We start from the raw sequence: 8,061 nt of genomic DNA on the forward strand, positions 1-8,061 counted from the left end.
GCAACAGAGAGAGAGAGGAAGCAGAGTCCCCACTGAGTGTAGACGCCAAGGCGCAGCTTGGTCTCACCCCCCTGACACCATGACCTGAGCCAAAATCAAGAGCTGAATACTTAACCGACTGTGCCACGCAGGCACCCCGAGATGAATTTTGAATAAAAGGAAGAATGCTTGAATCTTGGGTAGACAGCAGGAGCCTCTGATGACATGTTGAAAGGGAAAGAAGGAAACCACATGCCTTTTGCATAATTGGCAGGGAAAGAATCTGGGAAGTGATATAATTAGGATAATTTGATAAAGAGTCTTGAAATCAAATGTGAATAAATTGAATCTGCTGCAGAAGCATCCACCGATTATGTTGTCAAAGATACAGGTGGGAGAAATGGCTTTAACCACGGTGTCGTGAACCTCTTGGAAGGAGCAGCATCTGGAGGTAAACAGCTGGTTACTCTGACTTATTTCAGATGAGAAGCAACCCCAGTCTGTCCCAGAGATTCTAGAGCAGACAGAAAAAACCCCATACTAAACATACACAAAATTTCAAACCACCACCAACAAAAATCCCCCAACACCTCAGCCATGAGCCAATTGCGGGAAGGAATGGAAGCTTATTCAGAGGTTCGGTACCCAAGGCAGAGGAACAATGGGTAATCAGATGATCTAGGGGGAAATGTATTAGATGCTTAAACGCAGTTCCTGAGCTTTCTGGTAAATCCAAGGAGGCACGTTTGCATTTGAAATTAATTCCTAGCATGCCCGCCTTTGCATTTTTTTGATGTTTACTTTTACTTTGCGCGTCAAATTGATTTTTTTTTTTTTTAAACAACAAATAGCCAACAAAATTCAAGAGGATAATGTTCCAGGTTAGCGGTGCTGTATCTGGTTAACCAGTATTTCCGGAATATTTCTGCTGTCGGTGACAGGGAAGGCGAAGCCAATGGGGATTTGCTGCATGCCAGGGATAGAAGCAGCGCCTCTCTTACATGTGACAGTGATGGGAATTATTTCCCATTAATCTCTACAACAGCTTCGTGCTGTGGATATTATTCTCGTTTCCCATTTAGGAATCCGAGCCTCAAAGAGGTTATGTAACTTATCCAAAATAGTGTCTTAGCAAATTCTCCTCGCACTTACAGCCCTGTCGCAGTTGCCTGTTTCCTTGTGAGAGCAGACACTTGCCTACGCAATGTGCCACCCTCTACATGTCGTCGGCATCTACCAGCCCCTGTCGACGACGCGGTAAATGACAGATGCTCCGCTTGCTGCCTCTCTGGACGCCAGAGGTGGCGCTATGACCCCCTTTGTCAGGGAGACGTAAAGATGCCCCCTGGGCGCCCCTGGGGGATCTTAACGTGTCCTGTATTCATTGAACTGATTCGACTGCTGGCCAGACACCTGGTGGAGGGGAAAGATGTGAAGAGTCTGGTCCTCCGTGGGGTCAGCGAGCCTCTGAGGTCTAGGACCACCAGCGGAAGGCTTCTGGTTAGGGGAGAAAAATAATCTCTTAGTGTTCAGGTTCCTCGTATTTGGACATTCTGTGACTCGCAGCTGAGAGCATCCCAACCCATATAGGCAGGGCAGGCTCGCCCCCACACGCCGGGGACGCTCACCACCCGCTTTGTGGGAGAGGGCCGCGCCCACCGGTCACGGCCAGGGAGACCAGAGCCGCCTGCCTGCCGTAGGCAGGACCATCAAGGCACCCTCTATTAGAGCATCCTTCAAAAGGGGGTTTGAAAATCAAAGATTCTCTCTTTTGGGAATTTGAACTGGAGATTTAGGAAAATGGTTTTTCATTTAGCAGAGGGTGGAGAATTAAAAGAAAAAAAAGAAAGAAAGAAAGAAAAGGAAACAAAACAAAACAAAACAAAACAAAACCTGGAGGCCAAGAGCAATGCTGAGTCACATCGAGGTGGGGCAGTACAGTCCGTGAACACCCACCCATAAATTCCCGATGCCTCGCAGAGGGTAGGGTAGCCAGAGGGGAGAAGCCATGGCAGGCCAGTTGTCCTTGTTGACTCCATGTTCTAGAGAATCAGCTTGAGGCCTCAGGCTTGCCTCAGCTAATGCTACTGCTTCATCATCTATTGTCCTCCATTTCATTTTTAGTTTCTGGGGAGAAACTAAAAATGGTGGTGGTGGTGGGGTTGCTACCAGGGCTTATACTAAGAGTACTGTTTACATAGGTTAGCTCTGCTGTTCACTCCCTAAGCACTAACGAGTTTAGGAAAGCAGACCTTGGATTCTAGGAAAACCCCTGAGATCCGCTTGGTGCTGAGGTCTTCACCATCCCTGGTCAGGGACTCGGGGACCTCAGAGCAGCCCCCGCCTTTCCCTCCAGCAACAGGACCACGCCCTTTCCTCACCACACCCTTAAGACTTCCTTTAACCTTGATTACTTCTGTAGAGCCCCCACCTCCAAATATAGCTGTATGGGACATTAAGGCTTCGGCATATGAATTTGGTGGTGGTGGGGGGAGGACACACCTCAGTCCTGAGGGCCTTGAAAGTGGTAGCCATGCCCCATGCAGCTTTCCATTGCCCAGCAGAACACAGTGCTGACAAAGCACAAGGTCAGGAACTGCTAGTCTAGGATTTGGACAGGGCTGGGATTTCTTTTTTTTTTTTTTTTTTTTTAGGGCTGGGATTTCAACTCAGGCCTTCTCTCTCAGCACCAGATCAAATTCTGGGCTTCATACCTGGACATCCATGGGGCATTAAAGGAAAAATAAGACTTGGCTGGCCCTCTAAGCTTAATCTCGTCATGGCGGCAAGCCATACAACAGAAGTAAATGATAGGGTGGGGCACCATGTCACGGTGGGTGGGCTGGTTGGGAGGTATGGAAGGGAAAGAACACGAGTTGTCCTAAGAGGCTGATCTGCTTGGGGACTTTGGGGAGTAGAAGGCAGGCAAGGAAAGGGTTCTCCAGCCGGAAAATTTTGGCCTCTGAGATCCGAGATCGAGGTCTAAGAGTCATTAGGATGGTCCAGGATGTAGTGAGTGCGGAGACCAGTTAGGTTTGAATAAAAGTGCAGGAAAGACCAGATGGCAGGATGAAATCTGGAGAGCTCTGGAAGGTCTGAAGGACAGGATGACATCCCAAAGTCTAAAGTAACCTCTTCACTTAGAACATCAGTTCAGACATTTTAACCAAGCATTTGAAAGTTACTAGAAAGGGCACCCAGTTGGCTTAGTCTATAAAGCATGTTACTCTTGATCTCAGGGTTGTGAGTTTGAGCCCCACATTAGGTATGGAGATTACCTAAAAATGGAATCTTTAAAAAAATTAAGGTTACTGGAAAATGTAACCCTTTCCTCAGCAAAAGGAATTATTTTATGACTATAACTAATGGTGAACAGTTCAGGAAATATATTTTTTTCTATAGGAATTATTGATGTCGTGTGCAGGAGGTACCATTTTAAAGTTAAAAGCACATCCAATATTCATGATAAAATTTTAAGTGAATTCTGGGACGTGTGGGTGCCTCAGTTCATTAAGCGTCTGCCTTCAGCTCAGGTCATGATCCCAGGGTCCTGGGATCGAGTCCCACATCAAGCTCCCTGCTCGGTGGGGAGCCTGCTTCTCCTTCTGCCTGCTGCTCCCCCATTTGTGCTCTCTCTCTCTGACAAATAAAATGAATAAAATCTTCAAAAAAAATTTTTAAGTGAATTCTTTATCCAACTAAGTGTATCTTTTCGTATTTTTTTTCAACTAGTATATCAGATTGTGTAACACCTGCAAGGCATGCTTCATGCTTTAACTTGTACTTCATTTCTCTAAAATTATTTATTGTCTGGTATAAGCAAACTCATGGAAATCTTTTGGAGATCAAGCCCAAAACCAGAATTTTCGTATATTTATTTTTCAGAGTTTTGGGAAGAAAACTCTATTAAATAGTCTCTATTTTCCAAAACAGAATAGCACGCCAGGTTGCATGTTCAACTACACGTAACTCCATAGCAATTGAAAACCACACCAACTCTTGGGAAAATACTCAGATAGTGTGATAAAATGAACTGCTCTCTAAATGTTAAGTTATTCAAAGCTTGAAGGCCGCAACACTCCCATCCTTCACTATCTACAATGTGTCACCATATCTGTCCTCAGACACCCCTTCTTGGGTCAGTCTACGCAGACAGTGATGTTTGAAAATGATCGTGGAGACATTTAGAGTCTTTGATACAAATTTAAGGAAGCTGGAAGCTTTGGAAATTGTGGCCATTTGAGAAAGCTCCTTCCTATATGGGTATGTGTATGTCTGTGACCTTTTCAGTGGCATAACATTAAGAGAAGTCAGCTTTTTAATTTTATGTTGCTTTAAGATCATCCCTCTGGACGATGTCACATCACTTTCCATATTTCACGAATTGGTAGATAGATTAATTCTTCTATTTATTCTTTCAACATTTGAATGCACACCATTCCCCCTCCCCCCATTTTATGTGAGACTATTTGGGGCTTAGGAGAATAACTATTGAGACCATGAGAGTCAAGTTACCTCCCCCTCAATGTTAAGTCTAATAGTCAATTTTGGATCGAATGTTCTACATCCCACTATTTTATTTACATAAAGCCCTTTTTGGCTTTCGCTCTTCTGCAAATCAGCATCTAGCTGCCTTGCTGGCCTCTGCCCTTAGCTTCTTCCATGGGTAAAGTAAGAAGAAAAGATGACAGGTGTCATTCTACTTTGGAGATTTTTCAGGAACCAAACTTCTCCAGAGGGCAAAGATGGTATAAGAGAAAGGAAAGGTCAAGTTGACTGTGGTGAAGCTCAGCCTTTTGTTTGGCTCTCCCGTGGTTCTCCAGCTGTGGCCTGTAGAGGCTCCGGCTTCTAGCAGAGGAGGAACAGGATGGGACGTCCAAGCCTGATGGAAGGGACGAAGCAGGGCATGTGTGGGTTTCAGGACAGTGGAATTTCTAGTTCCCTTTCAAACTTCGGGTTACGCCATGCTTCATTCTGGGATGAGTAAGCATAAGGATCCTGAGCAGGTGACGGGAGATGGAAGAACCAGCTCCCGTGGGGCCCCTGCCCTCCTCGAGTCCTTCCTGAGCCGTCGTGCTTCCTCACCCGGGCCTGCCTCTGACTGGACACCTTCCATCTGGACTGGAAAGTCAGGTGCATTTAATTCCTGGCTCTGAACGCCTGGCTTCTTGGTTTATCCTTGCCGGGGGTCTTGTATCTGGCTTTGATCCTGGATTTTAACACCTGCCCCTGCATCCTCGTGCCTGCTCTTCTGGCCTTAATGTATTCCTCACCCTGTTCTGCCTTCTCCACGCGGGTTTTGGACAGGGTGGGGCTGGGCAACGGGGCTGCGTCCTCAGCTTGCTGAGTAACCAGCTCTGGGCACGTCTCAGCAAACACGGTTCCGCTCTTAGCTGCCCGTCTCCTTGGGTCCTCCATGTGAGTCACCCCATGAATGGCTGCGCTGGGTCACGGTCTATACCTATGAGGTCTCAAAGGAGCCCTTGGTGGGGACTTACTTAATTTTTATTTTGTTTTATTTATTTATTTATTTATTTTTACATTTTAATGATTTTAAGTAATCTCCACACACAGTGTGGGGTTCAAATTTGCAACCTTGACATTAAGAGATGCATGCTTCCCTGACTAAGCCAGCGGGGCGCCCCACCTTGGTGGGGATTTAAAGGCCCAGCATTATCTGTAGAAGCCTGCGCAGAGGGCAAGGGTCAAGGAGATGGTAGGATGACCACAGTTTGCCTGGTGGCATCAGCTGTGGAGGCCGTGTTTTCTGCTTCTAGGTTGGCATCAAGCGTTGTAAACAATAGCTCTCCTTGCTTGTGCCCTTGCTCTTACATTTATGTGAAGAAGGGACAGCCCACCCCCCCCCAACCCCCACCCCGAACCTGACTTGTCTCCTTCCCACCCTTAGCATCTTAGATTTCCATCTCTGGGTTCCATCAAAGACAGTATAGACAGGATGCCTCCTCCCCCCCACCCCCACCTCCGCCAATCTCCCATCCAAGTACTAACCAGGCCCGACCCTGCTTAGCTTCCGAGATCAGACGAGATTGGGCGCGTTCAGGGTGGTATGGCCATAGACCCCCGCGCCAATCTCAAGAGCCCAAGAAGCTATTTATTTCAGCTCAGATTTACAAATATTGCCCTTCCTCTGCCCGGGGTCCCCTCAGTCCAGCTCCACCCCATGTGGCATGATAAGCAGGACAAAGTCTAACCTGTCCAGAACGCTAAGTCCTTCTGTGATTCACTGTAGCTGGGAATGTCAGGGTCTGACTGGCCTGCCCCCCATCATGCCTAAGGGGTGTTCAAAGATGGAGCTGGAGAACATTTCAACCCCTCCTGGAAGTTGGTTACTTTAGAACAGGCCTCCCTGCTCCCACTGCTGCTGCGGACAGGAAGGTCTACACCCGGGATTCTCTCAGTCAACCCCTCTCCTGGGAGGTCAGCCTAGAAGAGGTTCTGCCTGCTTGTGGACACAACCATTCTTGTCTCGATGTCCCCCCACACCCCGGACTCAGAGCAGTGTCCTACTCGCCGGTCTTTCTCTTTCAATCTTCATAGTCATTTTATTTCAGGGATCTCCTAGATCTTTAGTGCTATGTGGTGTTTTTTTTTTTTTCTCCATAGCTAACAGAGCCCTCTGCCGGTTTCCCTAACTTGAAATACTGCAGAGAAGGGATTGAGATGCGAGTCTTCCCTCCCAAATAGCCGTAGCACCTTAAATAGACAGAACCATTCCCTGGGGAGACAATGTTGCCAAGACAAAGATGCAAGGTCCTACTAGATCTTTCTCCCAAGTCAGTGGATGCAGTTTGCCTTACACTGATGCAATTTACATGATTCTTCTAGGAATTAAAAAAACATCTAGCTGAGGATGCCTGGATCACTCAGTTGGTTAAGCATCTGCCTTCCTCTCAGGTCATGATCCCAGGGTCCTGGGATCAAGTCCCACGCCAGGCTCCTTGCTCAGCAGGGAGTCTGCTTCTCCTTCTCCCACTGTCCCTGCTTGCACATGCTCTCTTTCTTTCTGTCTCAAAGAAATGAATAAAATCTTAAAAACAGACAAACATCTAGCCAGGTCTCTACCTTGACTCACTGCAGATAAGCAGGCAGGTAAGTGGTTCTGCCTCTGGGCACATGGGTCGGTAGTGCCTTTCCTTCTGCCATTACCAGGCAAGGGCTGTCAGTCTCCTCCCTAGAGTCCACGAGCTCTGTATTCTTACATCTTATTTTCAATTCCTCTCTCTTTTACGAGCTACAGAGTCATCCTCACGTCTGCCTCTGAGAATAAATCCTTTGGGCGGTGGGTAGAGAGGAGGGAAGAAGGTCTTCTGTCCTTAGAATGTTCTGGATTACCTGTGGGACAGACAGCTTCCAGTTCAGCAGCTACGACCGCATGACCCCGGTGTCGCACACTCCGCATGCCTCTACCATGCGTCTCTCAGACTCTCGATGCATCGGGGCGGGGGGGACCTGGGGGCTCACGTGAGTCACCGTCGGACAGCCGACTTCAGCTCTCCCTCACACACCAAGCGACCGAGTCAAATGAAGCATCCTTCAGCACCAGGCTTTAGAAACACGAAAACCCTATTTATGCACTTATGAACAAAAGGGCAAGACAAAGATCGCAAATGAAAACATGGGCCCAATTCCAAGTTCATGACCCCTGGTCCCATGGTAGGATGTTCTCAAAGGCTGGACATTGGTCCTGAGAAGAGATTTGGCAAGAAGGGGATGCAGATACCCCAATGATTCTTCTGCCAGGACTTGGCTGGTCCTGAGCTCCCACTCAGTGGCATTTTTTTTGTTCTTATGGAAGGTCTGGTTCACCCTGCAGCAGCCCCTGCATGTGTGCTCAGCCCTCTTCCAGAGGGACTTGAGACATGACGCTAACTATTGAAGGACATCCTGTGAAGTGAGCCATGATCACAACCATTAGAGTCTTTCCTCCACTATTTCAGCCTTCCAGGATGTCATATATGCAAGAGGAATCATTAGAAAAACTAGAAAGGTAAAATGGGCTAACTCTGAAGCAACAGGAGAGTATGGCTTAAAGGAATTCATCCACCTTTCCCAATAAAGCAA

Source organism: Neovison vison, chromosome 12, assembly GCF_020171115.1.
Source record: "Neovison vison isolate M4711 chromosome 12, ASM_NN_V1, whole genome shotgun sequence".
Taxonomy (NCBI): domain Eukaryota; kingdom Metazoa; phylum Chordata; class Mammalia; order Carnivora; family Mustelidae; genus Neogale; species Neogale vison.